At 41.1% G+C, this 25,893-nt stretch overlaps 1 pseudogene; it reads right to left on the minus strand.

Moving 5' to 3' along the window:
- The window catches only part of LOC113114809 (RNA-binding protein Musashi homolog 2-like), a 244,357-nt pseudogene that overhangs the window by 21,585 nt on the left and 196,879 nt on the right, over positions 1 to 25,893 (minus strand).

Here is a 25,893-nt window from a genome sequence, read left to right on the forward strand (position 1 = left end):
GAAAAACATTGTGACAGATATTATCTGTCAACATTTGATGTTGTCATATATAGTCATATCAGTGCAGTACACCAACAAAAAAAAAAAAAAAATTGTAAAACAAAAAACACAACATGCAATAATAAGTAGACAAAATGTAATCAAAACAAACAAAAAGCAGAGAAAATTCAACAAAATGTTAAATAAAAGCAAAAAAAAAACCTTAACCTACAAAATACAAAACAAAAAAAATCACAAACTGAAACAAAGTGCTAAGCAGAAAGCAAAAACAAACGGAATAAAAAGCAATAAATTAATAAATATTCACAGAACAAAACAACTAAGGCCAAATGAAGTGAAAAATAAATAAAATGTTTTTGTTTGCTAATCCCTTGTTTTGTGCTTCATTTAGATCTTAGGTGCATTTCACTTTACCTTTACTGAGCTTTTGGTAAAAAACAAATGATTCAATTGAGATGAGTTCTGTGTCTCACGGAGACGATGTCAAAAAATTTTGTTCGTCCAGCAGAAAAGTCTTAGTAAAACTAAAAAGTGTTTGCATTGCAATTTAACATCTTGTACGGTCGGTCGTTACTGAAGGTGGGTAAAAAATAAAAACTCTTTCTTCGCTTGGATCAGGCTCAGAGCAGTCAGAACGGCTCACACCTGACCTGTCAGCAGTCTATTACCACAATTAGCCTGCTGATGTTAGCGAAATACTGCCATTTACAGAGTCTTTTCATGGGCGGACGATGGAAAAGCTGACATTTCGCAATGTGACTTTCAAACACTTTCTTAAAAAAAGCTCAAGGACTGCGGCCTGCCTTGGAAATAGCGTTTCACACAATCATCTACTCCAGGCAGAAATGTCAGTCGCAGAGAGGGAATCCGTACACTCGAACAAAAACACAGACTGTCGTTCTATAAAAAGCACTGACCCTGCAATTCCATACTCAGAGACATTATGTTTTATCTCTCTGTCTCTCAATCTCTCTCCACTTGAATAAAGCCGGTAGCACTCTTTTTCTCTCTAACACATCCTCTACCAAGGTGTCAATAAACTTGTCAAATGTGCCTCCGAATTAGCTTTGAAACTTCCGAAACGTCCACAATTAGCTACCTCATTTCCACCTATGTCATCTTTAAAGAATTACAATGGCTCATTGCTGCCTCCACAAAGCATAACTCTCCATTCAGAGATGGACTTTTCTACTCATATATTTGAGTAATTATTATTACAACATGTCCCTTCTAGCTGAAGAAGGCATAAATTGTCTACAGATAATGTTTTAACATTTAAGCTCACAAATCTTAGAAAATTACACACATTTTGTGACTAGAGCTCACACCATTGCGCATAAGTGTAGCGGAGCAGTGGACAGCTAGCCGCAAGATGGTGAAAACATACATCTATCTTCATCAGGAGCGTGACAGACAAGTATGAAGTGAGTTTCATATTTGCAGCATGGGCGGCTGGCACCGTAGAGACGGCCTGGCCTAGATTGCACCTGCGGACACCCCAGCGAATGAGGCAGACACAGCTGCAGTCGGGGGCCTGTCTGTCAGGACACGGCAGCTAATGGAGAGTGACACAGGTTTTCTGTGCCGCCCGCTTCTCTAACTTAGACGCAAGCACACACACGCCGTACTTTCACCTTTCTGTGGAAGGAAAGAAGAACAGATGGAGGGAGGGAAGGGATGGCAGAGCCTGAAAGAAGTTGGAGGAACAAGTCTCGCCCCAGGGCACCAGTGGCCCTTTGTCCCCGGCCCAGGTGAGCCGAGGTGCTGAGGTTGTCAGGTCTCCAGTGCTAGGATGTGCTTTTGCAAGATGTGCAGTGTCAGATAACTTCTGCATCTCCTGTGAGTCATCTCTCTCCGTTTGCCAAAGAGCTAAGACGAAGTGGGGCGGCACAGCCAGAATGTCATTCTATATAAACACCCGGTTCATTCTGACACATGCTGCAGGAGATCTCAATAAGTCTGATATTGTTTTACACACCTCCTCCCCCTCAAGCTGAAGGGGTATGAATGAGAAAAAGCACTTTCGATCCAAAACATGTAAATAGCATTATTTATTTATTTTTAATTCGACATCAGAAAACAAAAGACGATAGACATAATGCATTCCTTCCAAATACAAGTTAATAGACATGAACACCTACTCAAATCTAGATCTACAGTTTCTACCAGAACCACTAGCGAGGCATGCAGTCAACTAACAGACACATATATAGGTTCAAGAAAAAAGAAGCATAGAGAAATGGCAAAGAATGAGAACAAGACTGGAATAAAAGGAGAGAACAAAAAATGTACTTAAGGTGGGTGGAATGAAGAATGAAGTATTGACAAGTAGGGATGTAACGATATCAAAATCTCACGGTACGATACAATTTCGATATTGACCTCACGGTACGATATTTATTGCGTTATTGTGTAAAAGCTCACGGTATTGTTAAATAACTCACGATAGTGTTTGTGATGATAATAGCAAAAAAATACTGACATTTATTCTGCTTTTGCCAGTCAACAGGTAATTTATTGTTGTATTTATGGATCCATGACAACATAAAATGCTGATCACATAGTGCTCTTAAAGTGCAAGTTGTAGTCAGGAACATCAATATTCTGTATAGTAATATTTGGTTGCATAACTGATTCTTCTGTGCAATGTTCAAGTTAAAAAGCAACTAGAACAATTGTAAACAATAGGGAATTCCCTTAAAGTGCAAACAAAGATCAAGTTAAGTCAGGTTTAAATGTGCAAGGCAAATAAAAGCAGCCTTTTAAAACTGGTATTTAGGAAAATAACAAACTTAAAATAGTCAGTCAAAAAGCCTTTTAAAAAAACACTGACCTATCATTTAGCTTATGTTCACGTTTTTCATCAGAGAGATCAAAATATCTACATTGCAAGGGAGAAGAAAAAAAAACAGTAAAAAAAATCCTTAACAGTCTAGCAAAAAGCCTTCAGAAAAACACTGAACTATCCTTTAGCTAATGTTCAAGTTTTTCTTTAGAAACTTTCTTTTCCGCTACGAACTCCCGAACTGACTCAAATGATTCGCGATCCCTCTCTGAACTCCCGAACTGATTCAAATGATTTGCGAACCCCAAACTGACTCAAATGATTCGCGAACCCGCTTTGAACTCCCGAACTGACTCAAATGATTCGCGAACCCGCTACGAACTCCCAAACTGATTCAAATGATTTGTGATCCCCAAACTGACTCATGTTGCTTGTGTTTCCTGTGTTGTATCGCAGTTTACTGTGGCAGTGCTTGCACATAGTCCATTGTCTGTCCACCACCTTCTCTCCTTTTGCGTTTTTTGACACGGCGAAACCAAAATGTTTCCAGACATCTGATTTAAAAGCTGCAGGGGCTGTCACAATCTCAGCTTCGGTTTTGTTGTTTTCATCCAGTATCGCTGTCGGCCATGCTGGCTTGCTTTGAGCTTGTGTGGACAGCGTGCAATCCTATTGGCTTAACAACGGTTGCTGTGACGACACAGCGCAAAGGATCATGGTATATGTAGTTAACAATGATTTGTTCCGCGGGACTGTGTTTATTCCTCTTGTTTTTTGGCGGAGACCTGTCCTTTTAATATTGTAACCCAACCACGACGATATCGAGACACGTTTACCACTGCAATATCGTCAATATCGTTACATCCCTATTGACAAGTGTTAAAGGATTAGTTTATTAAAAACAACACTTCTTCATCATTTACTCACCCTCATGATTGTGAATGGAAACTGGAGAGTTTACGCTTTTAAAAAGGATGGAAAAGCACCATAAAAGGATCACGAATTTGGTTTGACTGAACTGTGAATGAATCATTCTGTGAATTGGATCAAGTGATTCATTGGAAATATATTTGTACACAAATCCAGGATTATTATCGTTAACTAAAACAATTAAAACTAAACAAAAACTTTGTTAATTGAAACAAAGCTGAAATAAAAAATAAACAAATTAAAAACATTTAAAGTTTCATTTAAACTTTTTAAGTGAAAATGACAAATGCCTTGGAAACTATATCCAACTATATATATATTGAATATATACAGTTATATTCATCTGAAAGAATAACATGAGGGTGAGTAAATAATATAATCTTTTTATGAACTATGCCTTCTAGCACTACAGGTTGCACTATATGATAAACAGATCCGAAAAAGGAAAATGGTATAAAAATAATACTGAAACCCAAGAAAAAGAATACATAAATGAGAGAACAGAAAAAGATTGAAAGATAAACAAGGGAAGAGGGAAGTACAGGAGCAGGGACAAACCTTCCATTGGAGTGTGACCAGAGGACAGTGTGGAGAGAGGAAGTCAACTGGTGCTGTCTCTGACTTACACACACTGGCTCTCAGCAGGACCAAACCAAACAAGAGAGAAATAACAGAAACATGACCATCGGCCAAGCATCTTACAAAACCAACACAACAGCAGGGTTGGTTTGTGGTTGTTTTTATGATCGTTTATATAAAAATGAAAAGTTAGCATGCCATTTTCAAGTGCTAGGTGAAATCTGGGGTACATATACATGCCATTTCATGAGCTTCTGCAGAATGTTCTGGCTTTGAGTGAATTTATGTCCATTTAACAAATCACATTCAGTTTAAAATGCTAAACCAATCTGAAAAGTAGCTCGTAATAAATGAACAGGCTTCCAGACCATAAAAAATGTCTGCTGATCTGTCCTTGTTAACTGTAGCATAATGATCAATCACTACCAAGTGATGATCTGTTTCCTGGGCCAAACTCATACAGAGAGGCCCAGTCGGTAACCAACGAAACCCACTCAAATTACACACACCATTTAGCCTAGCTAAAGTATGTCTCATTCATTTTATCACCTTACTGACAATAATAATTATAAAAGGTTGCTGCTATGGATGACTCAGATCTAGTGGAATATACTGATTTAAATCAGGGGTTCTCAATCTTTAGGTCACAGCCCTTTTTTGTTTCATAATTCTTGAGACCACAATTAGAATTATTGTTTTAATTAGAATTATATTTATTAGAATAGAGAAATCAGTATTGTTGTCATTGATACTGTTTTTCAGTCAAAAAACATTTTTTATTGATTGACAGAACTAATTATATTATATTATATTAAATTTCTTCGACCTTACCTGCATCTCTGGTGAGCCACATACTGTAGGAAATGTGACCCCTAGGTTGAGAACCTCTCTTTTAAATACTTAAATTATTGCATCAAGCAGGTGGAGGAAGTGCAACAGCCCTCGGGTGAATGACGGAGATTATGCAGTGATGAAGAAGATCTGCAAAAGCTGTCTTTGGCGTCACCATTTCACCAGAGTACCTCGCAGAATGGAGTGCGACAGTTCGTCTGTCAGAGCGGAGCCTCTGACTTTCACCGTACCCTTGCCGGCAGGTTTGCGCAGGAGTTAACTGACTGACAGTCGGCACGCAAACACATCTCATCCTTCGCCTAGCAGCAAATGTATGCACAGCAGGGGTGCATAAATTGTGCTGCGCAATGAAGATCAGTTGGGTAATAGATGATGAGGTTCTCGGAAAAGGTCATCCTTAAATGTCAGTGCTCTGTCTCAATGGCTTTCTCACTTCTGTCACAACGCAACCATGGAGCGACTCCATCAGTCACAAAAGAGTGCAACTGCGCCATAAGCTTAAAACGCTAGCCATGGGGGGTAGGAGGGTGCTAAAATAACTACTCTGGCCTAATAAACTTGGTCCAGTGGGCCAAGACCTTCCCTAATCACATTCCTCTCCAAAACACACAGTATAACCCAAGCTTTCAATGTTCAAATGAAAATTGAGCTCACTGGATCTGAATTTCACAATGCCAGCCTTGAGTATGACTTCTTTGAGCTGACAACTATGACCACGAGCTGTTTAAAACTCTGGAGACGCCATCGCCTGAGAGTCATTTCTCATGTAGCTCTCGGTTTAAACTCAGAGCCTGCTCCAAACAAGCCTGGTGTAATTCACACACATTAAACAGCAATGCGATGCAGAGAGCTGTTTTTTTTAGGCTAAGTTGGTTTCTTTAGCGGAATGCTAATCAGAATCAAACACGTCTGATTGGGTGGAGAGGCATGACTGATTGGCTCACGCTCTGTCGAGTGCGTTCCTTCAAACCGTGCGCCGAGCCACTTTTACGCCTGTCTGCCAATTACACAGGGGTGGATAGCTGTCTGCCGGAGAGCAGGTGTCAATGGAGCGAACTCCAGTCAAAATATGCAGTAAATGCATGCGCGTGAGCGAAAAAGTGTGTGTTTGCTTTTTTATGTGCTTGGACAACATATCAGTGTGGATGTGTGTAAATAAACTTTGCACCTACTATGGCTTCCCTTTTTTATTGGAAATTAGTCAAGGCCATCATTTCCCACTGTGCTAAAGGGCAGACGTCAGCGAGAAGGCCGAGGGCTGTTCCTTCCTGCCGTTTATTTATTTAAGTATCCTTGTGTCTTACAGACAAAGTCAGATTGATAGATTAAGCTATCCAACCTCTGGATCAATAACCACGGTGGAACAAGGGAACTTTTAATGTGCACACTCTTTTTTATTTTTTTTTGTCAAAGGTGAACCAAGTTTGTCCGAATGACAGAGGAAGGCATTAACAGCAGAGAGCGCCAGCGATTAAATGTGAAAACTGACAAACCAAGAGAAATGAAAAGGCTCATTCGTGTAAGTCCATGTGTAATGTGTTTAGCGCGCGTGTGTGTGTGTGTGTGTGGGGGGGGGGGGGGGTGGATAGCGAAACAAATACAGCAGCTACAGTAAAGTACAAATGGCTGTGTGAGCGGAAGCCGGCCCCTGCCCTGATCTGTTACCAGTTCCACCGACAATAATACTGACTTTAACTAAATTAAGAAAACAGGGGGCAAAAGCTGGTCTCAGATCGACTTCTGCTAGCGCCATAAATCACATCTACAACAGGAAAGGAGGGGAAGCAGGCAGGAGCCTTGAGTCCTGTCCCTTCCTTCTAACTACAGACTGTGTGTATGTGTGAGTGTGTGAGAGAGGACAGAGGCGGCTAGTTAAGAGCAGCATGGAGAGAGCAGAAGTCACACAGATCTCCGGCCAGAGCGTTTACCTGGCCCTGTGCTCTGAGGGTATGCTGCGTAGCCGCCTCTTCCACGGGCCCCCCTACCTGAGCCACGCGCTGCCGCCACTGCTGCCGCCGCTGCTACTGGACTGTACGCTGTTGCCGGGAAGCCTGTGGGTTGGGGGGGGGGGGGGAGTGGAGGAGGAGACGCATGGAGAGGGAATGAGAGGATAGCAGGATGGAAAATGAGAGGAGAGGAACAGAGCAGACAAAGGATGTAGTGAATGAATAAGAGGAGAAGATAGTAAAAAAAAGAGGGAAAATGAGGAATAGTGAAAATAAGAGAAGAACAGGTGTTGCAAGTGCAAGTGGAGTAAAAACAAATTCACGAATAGGCAAGAGAACAGAGGAGAAGAAAGGGAAACAAGGCAAAAAGTGAGGAAATGGAGGTGACAGAGACACAACACAAAAAGGAATGGAAAAAAGGAGAGGTTAGAACAAAAATAGGGAACAGGACAGAAAAAGGAAGCAGAGAAGAGGGAAGAGGCAGAAAATGGGCATTAGCAAAAGGATGTAAGGAGAGGATAGAACAGGAAAATAAAACAGAGAACAGGACAAAAAATGTGAGAGTGTGAAGTTATGAGAGGAGAAGATAGTAAAAAAAAAAGGTAGGCACAGACACAAGCGGACAAAAGAATAGGAAAGAGAAGGAACAGGGTGGGAATAGGCAGTAGTGAAGGGAGGAGAGGAGAGGGTAAAAAAAGGAGAGGGAAAAATGAGAGGAGAGGATAAATTAGAAAAAAAGCAGGATCAAGCTACCTCACAACATTACTGACTCAAAGTTGCTGCAGTGTCTGTGCAGGTTCTTCAGGCTGCTGTAATGCACTGTGTACTGTGGGCGTCTTCAGAGTGCGGAGGAGACTGCAGTGGCCCTAATGTACTCGGGGTATTTCTGCATGGGTGACCACGTGCTTTTTAGCTTATCTGTTTGGCGCACACAGCGAGAGGGCCACGGCCGAGCATCAGACTTTCGGATATGCTACTGAGCTTCTGCGGTCAAGTTACTGAGATAAACTAATACGATTTCAGTTATCATGTGAAATGTAAAGGGACTAGAATGCTTTAATGGTGGAAATATAACACTGCAGTTCACAGTTATAACAGGAATAAATAACATAAAAAATAAAAATCAAATAGAAAACTTACAACTTTTTTTTTCTTAAAATAATATTTTACAATATTTTTTTATTATTATTATTATTTTAATGACATAAAAAAAAAATCTCACTAAGCCCAAAGGTTTGAACAGTAATTAAACTACGGCTGTAATGACAGTACAAAAAAATATATACATTTTAGAAAAATACGTGAATTTTCAATGAAATTAAAAGTATTTCAAGGCAAAAAAAATGAAAAAAATGTGTGTTTTCATTGCCATATAACCTACACTGTCCATTTGCCTGTGTATTTTCAGTCAAATTTGTCATTTTAGTTTAATTTTGTCTTTAGCATTACAACACACCAAACACTCAGTCATCAAGCAAATGAGAATGTTCTACTCATGCAGTTCCAGCTTCCATAACACCTCACAAATCACAAATTCACGGTATAACAAGAGCTGAAAAGAGACACGAGACCAGGGGGTGAGTCAGAAACTGCAGCTCGAATTCCATAAAGGCAGAGAGAAATCCGGAGCCAGAAAGATGATCCAGCGCAACACTATAGGGTTAACTCCAACCATGACCGGCATCGGCAGCACAAAGGCGATATGGAAATGGCTCCATGCTCCCGACACTTTGTAGTCCACTTAAGTCACTTATCTCTGTACTGCCGCTCGTGTTTGGGCGGGAGAATGAGGGAGTGAGACAGAGACGGAGCATCGTAAAGCAGAGCAGGCAAATCGTCCTCTGGTTTATGTCTAGAAACTCAATCAATCAGGAGGATAATTTGGTCTCCAGGCAGTGTGAACTGATGCTACAGCTACAGGGTGCTGCACGGAGGCCGTGATTTGTGAGAAAGGCTGGATGAAAGTGTCTTCATCTTCCCGGTTTAGTGGCTCTTTATGTTGTTATTACGAGATTAGGCATCAGGGATTAATTGTTCGCTTCCAAGTGCCCTTTAATACACTTTAAGTGTGCGTTACAAAGGGGAAGGGAACAGGTATGGTACAGCAGTGACGGAGGGGACGTGATATAATGCGCAAAAGAGAGTAAACCAACTGTAGGTGAATACATTGAATGCAGAGTCCAAGATTCATGTTTACAAGCCATTGGCTTCCACTAACATCAATAGCTCTGTTTCAAAGCCTAGTGAGCTGCCTCATTGCCTAAATAGCGAGCTGCCTTCTGAGGCTGCATTCTAATCATCATCTCATAACTGACTGATTTGGAATCCTCTACATGGGCAGAAACTCAATTAGCAACACCAAAAGCAATTCACAAGTGATTCCAATAGAGTTTGATGTTAGAATGTTGCAAAGCTAATGGCACAAATAGTAGATCATTGATGGAATACAGGAATAACGATAAAATAATCATAGGAGGTATCTTAGGAGGCAGCTAAGATAGAAAATGTATATTTTCAAGAATACAAGAATAGAAACAAAGCAAATGAGTGCTGCTGCACTATTGTACATGGCAAGAACTTGTCTCTTCTCTGTTTGTGTGTGTTTGAAAAAGAGAGCTACTAAGCGAGAGCACACAAGTGTGTGTGTGGTGGCGTGCCCACGTGTGCACGTCAAAGAGACAGAACCACTCAGCTTGCTCAAATCTGCAGTGTTCAAACATCATAATTAAATATTATCATTTTAGTGAACAATGAAGGACATCCACTCAAACGCTTCGTCAAAGTCATTATTATAATATAAATATAATTATAGAGCTGCTCTCTAATTAAAACACACATCTTTGGCTGCAGCGGTCCGTTCATGATTGAAAGCCAATAGACAATAAGTGGGTGACACTGGCAGATGGTTGGGTTCACATAGAAGGATGGATGGTAATTAGCCCTGTCTCTTACGGGTTCCCTCCTATTCTTCAGCACAGACGCCCTCCAAACCCTCATATTAGTGGCCTTAATAACCTTTCATGTGCTGCTAATGCCTAATCAAAAAGAAGTCTTTAGGACAAGATTAGCTGTAGCATTGAACAATGGGAATGAGCACTTAACATCTAGATAGATGAAAGTACAGCCTATATAGCAGCAAGTGTTAAATATTTCAGCAAACAATGCATTTTCTAGACCCTATTGATTGACTATTCTTATTTGAAAAGAAACCGTTGCTTCCAGTTAAAGGAAAACTCCACCGTTTTTCTATATTCCACTATGTACTTCATTCAACTTAGACAAGGTGATACGTACTTCCCCCATCTCGGTGCATGCACCCAATGGCTGTAGCATGCGGTGCCACTATGCTAGTGTTTAGATTAGTATCATTCATTCCTTATGATCCAAACAGGGATGAATTTAGAAGCTACCAAAACACTTCCATGTTTTCCCTATTTAAAGACAGTTACATGAGTAGTTACACGAGTAAGTATGGTGACACAAAATAAACAGTGGTTATTTCCTAAGGGGATAAAAATTATCACTATAATGTATGGCAGAAGAGCACATCGCAGCACTTCGACCGCGCTGCAGTAATATCATCACTTCTTAACCGCCCCCCCCCCTCTTCATTTCCCTCTAACTTCCACAATACAACCAATGTGAGGAGTGATGATATTACTGCGCTAGGTCGAAGTGCTGTGATGTGCTCCTCATAGCGGCGTCGTGTGCTACAGTGAATAGCCGTGTTTCCACTGTCGGGCCAAAAGTGGGCGTGGTAGTGCGTGCCAGGGCCAGTCGCATTTCCACTGTCTTCTCTTTGGCCCGACAAAAACCTCGGGCCAAAGCGGGCCAGCTTAGGTTATGAACAAAGGTGGAATTTCTCAGCGTCTGGAAAGCATCAGCGCAGTGGATCATTTCATAAAGCTAAGCAAAAAAAACTTAAGAAATAAGTTGTTTAAAACTCACTTTCAGTCAGCAGCGAGTTTTTGAAATAACCTGATCCAATGTGGATTATAATCACCATACAAAAGACTATGCACGCTTTTCATAAACGATACCTTAGTAAACATGGTAAATGCAACTGCTTGAAGAAATCAGACGTCAGCTTCTTATTCTCTATCACAATCATGTATTTCTTTAGTAACATATTTGATCTGTCATACGTCTTTAGAGAGATTTTAGCTCCGTGTAGCCTATGCCATTAAAATATAATGTTTTTTTTGTTTGGGAGCTTTTATAAAAAAATACAGAAATTATCGTTCTTTGTAAATGTGATGTATGTGACTACAAATAAACAGAAAATGACTTGAGTGAATAAGCAGGCTATGTTCTTAATGCTTTATTTGTGTGTGACTAAGGACTTTTCAAACCTTATAAATTAATTCATTATGATAAATGTGTTACTTATTATAGTAAAACTGATGCTTTTGGATTTAAATACTTAAAGCATGTAAACAAACGGCCGCTTTTATCATGTTCGTTTTGTGATTGTGCTAGTTCCATTGACTTATTTCTTAGTTTTCTGATAACTTCTCTTTGTTGGTGAAATGATGGGGTTGCATGACATTGTTCCTGAGAGGCATGTAAAGGGCGGGTTTTGGGGAAGTGCAGTGGAGCTTCTGGCCCGACGGTGGAAACGCAACGCTATTTTGACCTCGGTGCTACAGGTCCAAGGCTATTAGCCCCACCCGGCCAGTTTAAAGCACTGGCTCGACAGTGGAAAAAAGGCTACTGAGACAAGAGAGGTACATATCAACTTGCCTAGCTGAGGGAAGAACATAGACGAATATTTAAAAATCGGTGGCGTTTTCCTTTAAGAGCGTCACCGTCGCCTCTGACAATGTGTTTTCACAGCATTTCTGAAAGAACATGCAGAAACCCTGGAAAGGCTGCATGTATGAGACAACCTGACAATCACAATGCAAAGACAGATGCATATGTGTGAAAATATGTGGAGCTTTAAATTACTTCTAAAGAGTGTTGAGAGTAACATTGTACAATTAATGCACATCTTGTAATGAGACTTTTTGGAAAATACACAACAGTTGAAATGCCTATGGTTTGCAAGGTTTTTTTTTCTTCATATATTAAAAGGGAGTCTCTTCTGCTATTTGACCAGAAAAAGGTAATTTTATGTTTTAACAATTGAACTATTTTATGATTCTTTAATAACATAAGAAAGCTTAAAACAACAGCATTAAAATAGATCAGTTAATACTCCTTGCTAAATACAAGTAATAATCTCTTACAAAATAAAATTAAGTTAAAATATAAAAATATATTCCTGACCCAAAATTTTTCAATGGAAGTGTTTTTTGTTCATACTATAAATCATGCTAAATATTTATATTTCAAACAAGTTATGCAAATGCTATCCATAGCCAAAACAAATGTTTCAAGAAAATACTTTATATGAAAAGTTACTAATAAAAAAAAATTTAATGGCACATTTAATTTCTACATAGGCAGCAATTCCAGGCAGCACACAAGCAGCTCTGTGCATAAGAGCCTCTAATGTTAGCATGTTGCTCAGCTAACTCAATCCTCTAATAAGGACACACAATCACAGCACAAACCAAGCAAATTCATCAGTATTATTGCAATCAAGATTTCTGGTCTGTTCTTTAGGCTAATACTGATTAATTTATTACTTTTTTTAGAGTAATGTAAATAATTTATTATTCCTCAAGTTGTTTGGACCCCACTCATTCAAAATATCTTCTTTCTACGTATCACAGTAAAAAGTATGCTACAAAGGTTTGGGATGACAGGAGGGCAAGTAAATGATGACAGGCATAAAATTTTAGTTGAACTATCCTGTTAGTTAATTCTACAACATCAAACGGAGATACCTTTGGTCTCACCTGAGAGGCTGCATTTCACTTCCTGTAAATAATAGTTTTAGTCCCACTAATCAGCCTCTTCAGAACAAAACCGGCTCTTGACATGAGTAAAACATTTCTCAGAAAATGGAGAACACTCGCTCACCGCTGCGTCCCGTCAATACTGCTATTAATTGTGGTGCTGCTGAACTCTTCTTTTTTTCTTTTTTTTTGGCTGATAGTAATATTACATTTGGATGCCTGTGTGCTAGAGATCTAGAAAGTTCTGGCAACAACTTACTTACTCAGAAACCGCAAATTAAGAAGGTAATTCACATATCTCTCCGTTGCTTTGTTCCTGAAGAGGGTCGGCAGGGCAAGGGAGGGGGAGTTTGGGGTGGAGGGGTGAGTGTTATCCCCAGGAACAGCTTGGCAGAATCAAATCAATTTCATGGCCTCTCTATTACCGAGGACATAACGCCAATATTTAGCTTTCCACTTTTACCCATTTTTCCAGCCTGTTTGCTCTGTCAGTGGCCGTGCTCAGCTAGGCCGGACTGGCCTGGAGGAGGGACAAGGACACATCTGTTCCACCCCGAAGCCCTGGAGGAGATGCCGTCCTCACTTGTCCCCTCTCTCTCCCTCGCTATTTCCTCCTGCTGTCCCCTCACTTCTCTGCCTCCTGAAGTCTTCTCTGTACATTTTACGAATGCGCAATTTTTATTTTATGATCGCTAATGCCTGTTTGTTCTTGCCAGCAGTCCTCTGGAGACGCTCCAGTTTGGACTGCGCATCGTTTGTTTTCTTTGCCGAATCTGTGAGTCAAAGACATTAAATAATTAGACACGGTCGATCATGATTTTAAGTCATAATGGCCATTAAATGAGATTAGTGGGGCTGCTAACATTAAGACAGAAATGGCAATACATCTGATGAATTTGATATGGAATGTATCAGAACATCATTTAAACCCCTGATGAAAATGGATCAAAGAACAGGAACCGTGCCCTTGCTTTTCAAACGCACTCAAAATGCACTATTAGTTGATGTAGCCATTATAAAAGACATTCAAGAGAGAAATGAATTAGAAACGCGAGTGCTAAAATGAGCATCTTAGGAAAAAAAGGTGGATAAAAGAAAAGAGCAATCTCGTAGACCATCTTTTCATCTGGCAAACGAGAGGTGAGTCATGCTTCTCTAGTAGAAGCCCTTGACTTGTATTACTTTCAAAAGGGCCTTTCTGCAGAGCTATCAAAGACTGCCGGGAGCTTGGGCAATGAGGCTTCCAAATGCACAAGCCCGAGTGGCGTTCGCCAGCAGAAAACACCTCCGTATTATGCCCTCCTGCTCGAATCTACGACTAATGAGGGTGCTGACGATGAACGAGTCTGTGGCTTTGGGAATTACAGGTGTGAGAATCATGGGTCAATGCCGGCTGCAGGGGTTCGGCCGTTTGTGGCGGAGAGGTGTGAATTTAGCTGTGATTATTTCAATGAGGTGTGCATGGCGGAAGCCACCGCTTAACACATTCAGTGCGGCTACAGAACAATTACACTGCTGTCATCCAGGAGCATGAGCGCTGAAACAAACACTTATGTGAACACTGTTCAGGGATAGGAATGATACCTTATATCATGCCCACATTTGTAAAAAACTTACTTTTTTCATAGGTTGATGTATAAAAATAATAACTCAGAACCCCCTATCAAATACCTATCAACCACACAGAATTATCCTGCAACTGCCTTGAAACATACATGTACATAGAACATAAAACACCAGCTAGAAAACCCCGACATTCATTGTGAGCATAATATAATATGATATTAAATGATAACGTGGCATTAAAAAAAGACATCTTATATGGAAGTACTGCAAGTTTATAAGAAAACATGTAGATTAAGACAATTTTTCTATGCACTTTTCTAGACACATTTTCTATGGTTGTAAGAATGTACTATGGTTCATTCATGAACAGAGAAATGTTTTCATTGATCTGAGAATCGCACTGAAAGGAAGAACACTGGAATATATGAACGGCCACAGGGAGCATCACATACAAGGTGTGAAGCTGTGTCTGACTAATAGTGCATCTTATAGAGCAATTTCTGAAGGCAGAAGGCATGACCAGATTTCTCAAGTACATCCATCATCTCAGGCTTGTATAAAATAGGCCAGGAGGGCTTTCTGAATAGCATCACAAAACAGCAGTGCGGTCGGGTATTATACATCACAAAAGATCAGCAAAGGACACATAACAAAAGCAAAGTGCATATCTATCTTACAAGCTAGGCTAGTTATTAAAATTTTGCATACAACACTTCGTACCTGGTTTACATATTATGCTTAATCTGCACAAAGCACAGTCCTCTGAGTGGGAAAATGGGGGATGGAGGGGTTGGAGAAAGACAAATGTAACTGTACCCAGGGGAAGAAGCTGCACCAGGGGAGGGAGTTCAGAGAAGACGCCACTTTACACGAGGCAATAAAACCTACAACCACTCAAAAGAAAGACATTTTTCAAAGCGGTAATGAGCAGCAGAGAAAAATATATATCAGTTCTGGTGCACAGAACAAATAGAGTAAAATAACAGGCTGACACCGCTGCATAAATATTACTGGTAAGGCTTTAGCTAAGAAAACGCAAGTTACTGCCTAAGGATACAACAGGGAATGTATAGTGCAAAGTCACCGCTCTGAATGTCGTATTGATGTATGTCCAGTGATGAAACCAGCCCATTAGTTAAATACAGAAATGTGTAATGCCATGTGCTCGGCAAACAGGATCTTAATTCAGGATCTAAAGTTCAACTCCAGATGAGAAAGGAAGATCAAAAGGGTGAAACGACGCACAAGCGGTGAACTTTGTCACTCCGCTGAAGATCATGACATCTGGGATTTGAAAGGATCTGAATCTGGTTGGCCTGCTAATGCCAGAACCTGCCGAGGCATCAGCGAGACCTCATATGGCTAGAGCCAACCGGCCTGCCTCCCCCGCAGCTTCCCGGCCCCCTGGATTCAGGTCCAATCACTGCCATCAGCATGAGCACATATAATGAGATTGCAGCCCAGGGACAGGTCTCCTCTACAGGCTGCCTGACGCCCTTCTTTGCAGTCTGTCGCCTCCTTGATGAGGGCAATTACTGGCCAGACAAATACTATATCTCTGGTACAGGGGCACAAGGATTAATCCAGCAGGGTCAGGCAAAGTCAGCCTCTCATCAGGCCAGATTCTTTAAGAAGCTCATCTGAGGGTACTGGATGTCTCATTGATCAGTGTAAAAGAGGGGGCTGATCTGTGGTTGTATGACAGGCGGAAATGGCAATGGGCTGATGCTAATCTAATTGTGTAGTAATGTACATCAATCCATATACATTTTTTAGACTGTGCAGCAGATTTTAGAATTCACTAGCACTCGTAAGGCAGGATAAGAGCAGTGCTCAAGTGCAAAAATGATCTGGCCAGAGGAATGGGAGACAGCTAGAAGTGGCCCCAGCTGACATCTCAGGAAGTGGCTATTAGCTGATGCAGGCAAGCCAAGAACTGCATCATTGCTGACAATTAGATTTTGGCTTATTCTTCCATTCTTCAGATATTTTCAAAATGTCATCTAAATCTTTTATAAAGTTTATAAAACTGATCTGGAAAGCAAAGTTTGACTGATGATTAAAAAAAAAGAAAAAAAAGAAAAAGAATAAACACATAAATGACATAAAATATCAAAAATAAAAACACACAATACCATGATACAATAAATAAAATACAATAAAACTCACTGTGTAAAGCAGGATTTTATACACCCAAGAATTAGAAACAAAATGTAGCATGTCACAGATTAAGTCGGAACAAAAACACTGGATCTGTAAATCTGCTTCTGTAGCTTGTTCATCTTTTGTTTTATAATCTCTTAATTAATCATGTCAAACGATGAGCTACAGGACACAGAGTAGAGAAACGGCCTGTCCACAGTGAAATCTGACCGGTTCCTCTTCAATTAACTGTATATTAAAACTCAAATACGCTGTGATTGTGCTTGTCATGTGACATTTTGCAGCGTTTCCCTAAAGGCAAAAGAAGCTGGTCCATTCAGAGCGGTGTCTGAGTTGTGGATCTGATACAAGCTGATAATTAAACCCGTACTGGTTAAACCGCCTCTGCAGTGCAGAGCGGGATATGACAGGGATTCAGCCTGACTGTGGGGAACAGCAGATGAGTCATCAGCGTGATTACCGCAAGCAGGGCGCATGAGACAGGCTGTCTTATCTATCGCTACGAGACGACCTCCAAAATGACCTCTGCCATTGTGCACTCCGTAAAGACACACACTACGTTTTTAAGAAACGTGTGTGTGTGTCCGGCTCAGCGGTCCCCATTTTGAGCATGTAACGTGGTGAATGTTTGCCTCGTGCCTACTGAGTTAATAAGCAGCCTTTTCAATTAGAGCTAATTTGGATGAAGAGCTGAATGGGGTAGTGCAGCTGCAGGAGACTTCACTGTTGCCTATTCATCTGCTCTCTCTCTCTCTCATTTTTTCTCCTCTTTTTATGACCCTCTCCTCACAATGGGTCAAAGAGAAGAAATTGTGCCGCTTTCCTCAAGTCTGTAGGTGCTGCCAAGCTCAGCGGGGCAGGGCTCATATCATACCTTCCCTCAGCAAGTGCCACTGACGCCTGCTTTCTGTCATCTCCCAATTTCCTCTCCTTCTTCGTCTCTCTCGGTTCCCACACAAAGAGCATCTCTGGTCAGCCAAAGCGCCATCTTTATTTGTTTGTTTGCACTTCAATATCCTGTGAGCCTGGATGTGTTATCTGTACGACAGGGCCAGCAGAGGGCTGCGCCTGGAGAATGGAGAACGGCCCCGTGCCTGACAGCCTCTGTGTTTGCATAACTGATTGGGCCCTAATCAAAAGTGAAGCATCAATTCCAGCTCTCCCTGTTCTTCCTCCTGAGGAGAACAGAAGGATAAATAGATGAATGAGAGCTAAAGGATGGTGTTCTAACATGCTGTTCGTTCCGACTGGGCTGAGAGAGGCGGCGACCTTGATGTTGGAACATCCTTCAGCTTTCATCAATACCAGTCACGTCAAAAAACAGAAATCATGGCGGAAAGGAGATGAGGAGAGATGATTCGTTGCTTGGAGAACCAAAAGCAGTCGGCGCCCAACATGGGGCGAGATCAAATGGAGGAAATAAACAAAACGCATAACAACAACACGGTCGGACCGTAAATTTATCTTCCGTAAGACAACCTCTACTTGCGCTCCTCTGGATCAATACAGCCTTAATCTACAGACTTACGCCAAAATGAGAAGATCTTCTCTCACAGCTTGGGGAAAGCCCGATGGATCCACCGGGCAGGCTTGCTGGAGAGACACCGAGCTTTAGATGTGTTTCTCGTGGATTTATAGCCTCTGAAACACCCTTCTCGGTCTCATAAAAATGAGAAGAACAATGTGTGTGCGTCTGTGTCCTGGCAAAGAGGGAGATAACAGTGAAGGTGGCCTGATCCTGTCAGCCGTTTCTTATCTTATCTACCAGAGGACATGTTAGTATGAAAATGACAATAGCAGCAACACTTGCTTAGAAACTGCCATAGCACCATTGGTTATTTTAGCCTGTGTGTCTTTGGGGCAGAGAGAAACACTAAATCCATCCGTGATCAAAGCTGTTCCCCGAGGAGGACTAGAAAGGTACAAACACTGTATATCGATCTTACGCACATACTGTAGCATTACATGGCTTTGTGCCATTGATAAGCAATTTATAGTTCTTGTTTTCATTAAAAATCTCCACAGTAACTTGCATACATGCACAGACCCGCGCGTGCCATCCCCCGTGACCTGTTACAAATCCAGTCACCTGTGCGGATTACAAGAAGTGCCTTGAAAAAAATTACCTTCTCTCTTTTCAACAGTCAATTTTTAACCTTCGCCGCAGCCGAGCTTATAGTAAATCCCAGGTGCTACGAGCAGTCTGGAAAAAAAGCTGTTTCACCCTATATGTTCAACACCAAGGTCATTGACAACATGTGAAATGGAAGAGCGAGGGGACGCTTTTGGAGTGGCACTGGGCAGATCATTTTACAAGAAAAGCCAGGGGATTAAATGAGCGGAGAAAAAAAGGCCTTTTTTGCACTAGAACTGCAGTTTAAGTCAAGCAGTTTTCAGCCTATTTTCCAGTGAGTCATATGCCAGCAAAACCTTCAGCTCTATATCCAGGGTCAATATCACTAAAAATATGCATTCGATACACTCAATTGCTTTTCAGCTAGCGTTATGAGGTTTTTGGCATGGGCAGGACTGCATGTGTTTATTCGTCCGGTTATTTTTAACATCAGGTGGGAGTTTAGCGTTTAGATATAGGCCTACACATATATTTCTGAGGTGACTTGCTATGTTGTTAGGCTCAGAACTGTTGCAAACATGGCACTGGGCTAAGACTTCTCGCTGAAGAGAGTGAGCCTACAATGATGTTTTAATCCCTCTAACCGGGCTTAGTCACAGCAGCTCTTCCTCAAGCGCCTGCCAATTTACACTTCCTCATTATCTATTACTCTAGTTCCCTCACCCCCTCCCGCTTCGTTTATTTATCTAAGTCGCCACTGGAATATTCCGTCTGCTCTCGATGGTTAGTTTGGGATGCTTGTACAGATTGTCTGAGGTTTATTTGTGCGCTGGCATCAAAGGGGAAGATGGCTAAGTGTTCTCGATACGTCGAACAGCCACCTTTAAGCTTAACAGCCATGTCAACAGAAGAATTTCATCGCCAGTGAGGGGCACTGAGCGACTGACATACATGAAAAACGTATGCACATAAATAAGGTCGCAACCCCACTTGGAGATATTTTGATTGCACGGATATGAGGGAGGCTACATAAGGACAGCTGAGGATCAATTGCATGAACACAATGGCATTTTAAAATTGACAAGAGCTGTTTTTTGAAGAACATATTCATATAAAGTTCCAATATTTCTATACGTATTCCATGTAGTAGGTGTGAACAAATTTGTAAGGAGCTTAAGTTCTAATGTACACTTTTTATATATATATATATATATATACTGTATGCTTTCAAACTTTTTATTTTTATTCGATTGGCTTAGATCTAGAGTTGTTCCGATTCCGATACTAGTATCGGAAATATCTCCGATACCACAACAAATTCTGGCATCGGCATCGGCGAGTACATGAACCCATATACCGATCCGATACCATTTTCTTAAAAAAGACCTAGTTATGACCGCAAGCTTTGCCTAACCGCTGCACGGTTCTTCTTCGCTGCTCAAAATGCATTGAAAACACAGGAAGTTGTGCTGTGTTGCCACAAGCAACCCCTGTTTAGAGCAGCGAAGAAGAAATGAAAACGCGTTAGCAGCCCTTATCTATATATGACTGGATCACTCATCACATTCTAAACTGCCAAAAGACAGTGAAACCGCTACTATATTATAGATCAGTGGTTAGCAGTATGTCTCTGTAGTACCGGTAGTTACAGACTCTCGAGTATATTCAGTACCGGCAACTGCGTTCAGTCGCTTCCGTGTAAGTCAAAACGCAGGGCTCCAGACAGTAGCCGAATATATACTAGTGTCTGTGAATATTAAACTGCAAAATACTATTTAAATATTACTCCCGCAAAATCTACATCTCTGTGGGTGACTGGCACAGATGCGCGAGAGCTCGCTGTTTTGTAGTCTCTGCTGTGTGTCATGAGGACACGAACGCATAAACCGTCACTTCATGAGAATTTACCGTTTCATTTGAGAATACTGTCATATCATAAACACAGACACTCAAAGATCTTCATGGCAGCCCATTAAAATAAATGTTTGGTTTACATGAGTAAATTGACAATATATAAAGCTACTGTTGTAGCCTACAGTAATAATAATACATCTCTATAATAATAATAATTATGCCTAGATGGTTGCTTGTTTTTTACTTGTTTTGTTGTAAAGAGATTATCTGATTAATAGATCTTTTTTTATATTCCTAGACTTATTTGTTGCAGTTTTTTTATACAGTTATATTGTAAAACTTAAATACCTTTTTTAGTTTGCGGTGTTAGATTTTTGGCTGCATTTGAAGTTCTTTTTTGCATAAGAAAATAAATAATACTGTCAAATTCATGTTAGATAATAAAAATACTGTAATAAATACAGTAGTTCACCATGTATTTGTTCATGTTTTATTGAGGGATCTGTCTGAAGCACACCATAAAAAAATTCTAGCAATTTACACAGGGCTAGTAGTATATACAGCTGTATATACAGATATACACCCAGGTATCGGATCAGTACTCGGTATCGGCCGATACCCTGAGCCCAGGTATCGGAATCGGTATCGGGAAGAGAAAAAGGGTATCGGAACATCTCTACTTAGATCTGATAGTCCAGCTTAAACCTGTTAACCAGACTGGCTTAGACCATAGTTTGTTTTTGTTTTTCAGTAGAGATGCAAAATCAAACACACATGGATCAGAAATACATAGGGTGCAATTAAAGTAGTACCAGATAATCCAGTTAGCAGGACATCATACTAAAATATACTATGCACGCTTTGATTCTGTTTCGGACCATCAAGTTATCAAAGTTCAGTTCTGAGAATTGAGTCGTGAAATAATAGAGCTGCTTTGCTGCATCACATTTATCTCAGACAAAAAGACCTGTCTTTGTCGGGATGGCCTAAAACCTTGCTGAGTCAAGATTTCGGTGATCTGCTGAATTGTATTGTATAGTTGAATGTATGAATTATATTTGTGAAAGGACAAAACGAGATACCCACAGGCTCGTTTGTAGCTCGCATTGGGTTTTGAAAGCATTTTGTGTGGCGGTTTTATCTGTAAAGCTACAAGCATGTGGATGTGGGGCTTCAGCGGGGTGCCGAACAAGGCAATATGTGTGTGTCTTTGTACATCTAGATGTATAATGTTTGAGTATGTCAATGTGTTTTTAAGTATAAAGCACCAGAGCAAAGTTTTCAGCATGGGGCTGTGGAGAGAGGCAGGGACAGGTGCATGTTGGTGTTTGTGAGTTTGCCGGTCAGCAGGGAGGCCATTACCAGACAGCAGCAGGAGAGAGAAGCACCATACAGAGCTTAACAAGATGGAACTTACCAGGGAATTGGTAGCTGTAGCTTGGGGCGAAACCAGTGTATCCTCGGCCATACGTTGCTACAATGTTTGGATAACCTGAGGGGAGAGAAGAAAATCCAGGGATGTGATAAACTGCTCAGACCGCCCAGAGCTTCCCTATCACACCAATAAATCAGCATGCCATTTAAAATACACATACGAGCGAGACGCAAGTGGAAGCGGCTCCTCTTTCACCACATTACCGCAGCCCTCCCCGCCAGGCTGCAATGTAACAGATTAGCTGGCTAGCAAACTTCAGTTTTGCAGTGATGAACAGCATAAACATCACAAGACACAATCTCGCTTCATTCCCTGGGGCTCATCCCTCTTTTTCCCCTCTCTGAGGGAACGGACATGTCTGTGGCTGTCATCTCTCTCTCCCTCCCTCCTTTTTTTCTCACCTCTCCACTGTCATTGATCGATAACCCTTCTTTTATAGCCTGGGCTAATCGATCATGAAGGACACGACAGTGCGAGACAATGGCAGGCTGATAGTTGTGGCAGGACATCGCGGATTAAAGTCCCTCTGCGCAGCCTCGGCCTCCTGTGCGCTAATACCGACAAGATGGCACGAATATGATTGAGCGATTGCAGAAGTCAATCGAAAGTAGAGCGAAACACTGCAAAAGCGCACGAAGGCCGCAATCTGTTTTTTTCCGCCTCTCGCCGTCTTTGCTGAGGCAGAACTTTTTAATGATGATGCTTGGGCGAGTGAGCTGGCTTCCCCTTGACTATTTTATTATCTGAAATACATCTTGTTTGGGAGCAAGCAAAAAACCATGCCATCAGCAGCGTTTACAACACTGGAACGCATCCTGCTCGTGCTGTTAAGAAAAAATGGGATGCGACCCAACGCACATGCTCGAGTTGTCTCTCTGCCAGTATTGAGTGGCAGGCCGCCGCATGTCCCTCTTTACAAGGCTAGAGCCCAAAGACCCATTGTTCTTATTCTGTCACAATGGCTTATTACAGTGTGAGCCTAGACACTAATTATCTGGACAGCTTTCAAACAGAAGGAAAAAACGTTTTCTAATGCAAGCGTACGTATCAGCCATATTGTTGCCACAAATGCCCGAGGGAGTGGGCCGCTATAATCACGTGAAAACAATTTATATATAGATTCTATTGTGCCATCCTCTTTTTGAGGACTCTTGTCCCCACCCCATTGATTTCGCTAATAGTTATAGGCTGTGCATAGTGCGAGCTTGCACCAAATGATCGCTAGTGGCTTATCCTTGGATCTCAGCCACAAATGTGAGTTAGTGTTGGAGAGAATAAATATACTCCACTGCAAGTTAGGCTAGACATAACTCTGATCAATTCGGTTTGACATTGCAGAGGCAGACTGGTGGGAAGTAGTCTATGTGAAGATATTGATCCTGGCAAAGTTTCTTTGGTGAGGGTCAGCGCTATAGTAGAGGCTTAAAAGAAATAACTTGCTTTTATGAAGTTTTCTGTCGTTATTGACTGGTTCTGAAAGGAGGCTTTTGTGCTGGTTGCGGTAAATGCTATGTAAACCACAGAGTCGGTTTTAAAATCAAAGACCATTCTTGAGGAAAGTTAAATTCTAAGGGAATCAGGATGAGGAGGAGGATGGGATAAAAGTATTAAACACTCTACTGCCTGAAGTATACAGAAAAATGTTGTAGAACCCATTCTCCTTAAAGGAATATGACGATTTTTCTGGATATACCATTGTCTCTATCCACTTTGCTCCATAAAAAAACTTCACCCTGTAACCTTGCCTCCAAATCACATGCTTAAATGTTCTGCAGCAAGGTGGCCATCTTTAACTCCACTCATTCCAAGTGCTGCATCATATGTTTGCGAAGTCTTAATATCTGGGATCCTCTGTCTCTCTAGAGACTACAGCGGCTCTGTGTACTCTACTCTTAAGGAGGAGCAAATGCCAGACGCCCAGACTAAATATACATGACATGGGCTTTTCCTGTGACATTTAGAGAGATTACTTTAAATGTAGAGGGATGGGGCTCTGTTGACAGTAGGGAATTAACATACTGGTAGGGCCAACACCTACGGGAACTAAACGCAGAAGAGAGAAATCAGCAGCGCTTTAAGGCCTACAACTTTTCAGTATTCTGAATGAGTCTGCTTGAAAAGGTGTTGTTCATATTGTTCATATAGTTGTCAATATAGTTCATACAAATATCTTTTGCTCAACAAGGCTGAATTTACTTGATCAAAAATATACGGAAATAAAAAAATAACAATATGAAATATAATTAATAATAACATTAGGGAACATTATTAGAATTTAAAATTACTTTTCTATTTTAATACATTTTAAAATTAGATTTATTGCTGTTATAGCAAAGCTGAATTTTCAGTAGCCAATACTCCAGTCTTTAGTATTACTTGATCCTTCAGATTTATTGGAAACAGAAACATTATAAATGCCTATACTGTCATTTTTGATAAAATAAATGAATCCTTGCTGGTAAAAAAATAATTAGTTCCTTTCTGGCCCTAAATATCTTTGAATTTATCATCTGAATATATTATTTGCTAGATCTAAACTCAGGTTTGTTCTAAGCAAATAAACAAGTATGAAAATAGTCTTAAAGTATACAGCTACAGCCTCAACTTGAACCCAGAATAATGTCCTGCTGTTCACTAGTGCAGAGCCTTCACACAAAAGCTCACAATAAGGCTGTATTTGTCCGAATACATGTCTAACAAAAGTTGAACAAAAACATGTTTTACGCCACTTCTGGCTCAGCTAAGCACAGAAAAACAATCACGTAGGGTACCAATTTTTCCCAGAGACATTCCTCCACCTCCTCGTCAAAACTATTCAGCTCAATTGTCAGACCTAAATGGCTCTCTTATGTGTTTAATGACCGAGCTAAGCCTCAGTGTTGAGTGGTGGGCTCAACAAAGGACCACACCATGAGACCAGCTCCAAAAGCACCAGACACGCCGTAGCTTTGACGTCCTATAACAAGTGGCAAGACTTCATGCTGCAGCGACCCCTCGGTGGGAGACGAGACTGAGCCAGACAACACTAAACACAAGGGGGAGAAAGAGAGGTACCTGAGCCTGAGGAGAAGACTCATTAAACCATACCGTCATCACGGCAGACACCTTCCGTCTCCCGGCAACGGTGTAAATAAAGACTGTCACTTAATCTGGCCTAGTGGCGACGGCCTCGCCCTCTTATTTGCGTTATTAATATGCATGCTAATGCGCCCATTTTATGGCTCAACAGTTTCGATTCACTGTAAAATCAATTATCCATCTGGTAAAGCTGCACTTTGCGCTGGTTGAGATGTGTATTAATTTTAGCAAACATACATGAGGCCCAGCACAATAAAGATAAATAGCTCGATTAGGTGTGGTAAACACCGTTGCTCAGAGCAGGGCTCTAATGAGATTTCAGCACATAAGGAATTGCAGTTCCTTAAATAATGAGCCTTGTTGATTTTTGTATGCAAATTACCAAAAGGAATGTTTCGCTGTCCTGCTTTCCAATTTCATTTAGATAAGACGGTGATGCGATTGAGTGAGCGCTACCCCCTTTAACCAGCTCTCTGCTCCCACTGTCTCAGTCTTCCTCCCTTTCTGTTTGTTCAACACTGATCTGCTTTAAACCCTAATAAGCTCATGACACCCACTTGTGGCGTAATTTTATCAACCTCGACTAGAGTTGACTTGAGCTGACATCGCACTGTTTGCACTGTGAAGCTGAATGATATCATAGACTCCTAAAATGCTAGGGGGCGCCAGTCATTGGCGCGAGGTCTCAAAGTGTGCTAGCATACACCGAATAACCAATGAACGGATGACTTCGTCCTCCTTTGAGGTCAGTTTGTTGAAATCATAGGTTCATAACTCAACATTAC

This window comes from Carassius auratus, chromosome 15 (assembly GCF_003368295.1).
Source record: "Carassius auratus strain Wakin chromosome 15, ASM336829v1, whole genome shotgun sequence".
In the NCBI taxonomy this organism is placed as follows: domain Eukaryota; kingdom Metazoa; phylum Chordata; class Actinopteri; order Cypriniformes; family Cyprinidae; genus Carassius; species Carassius auratus.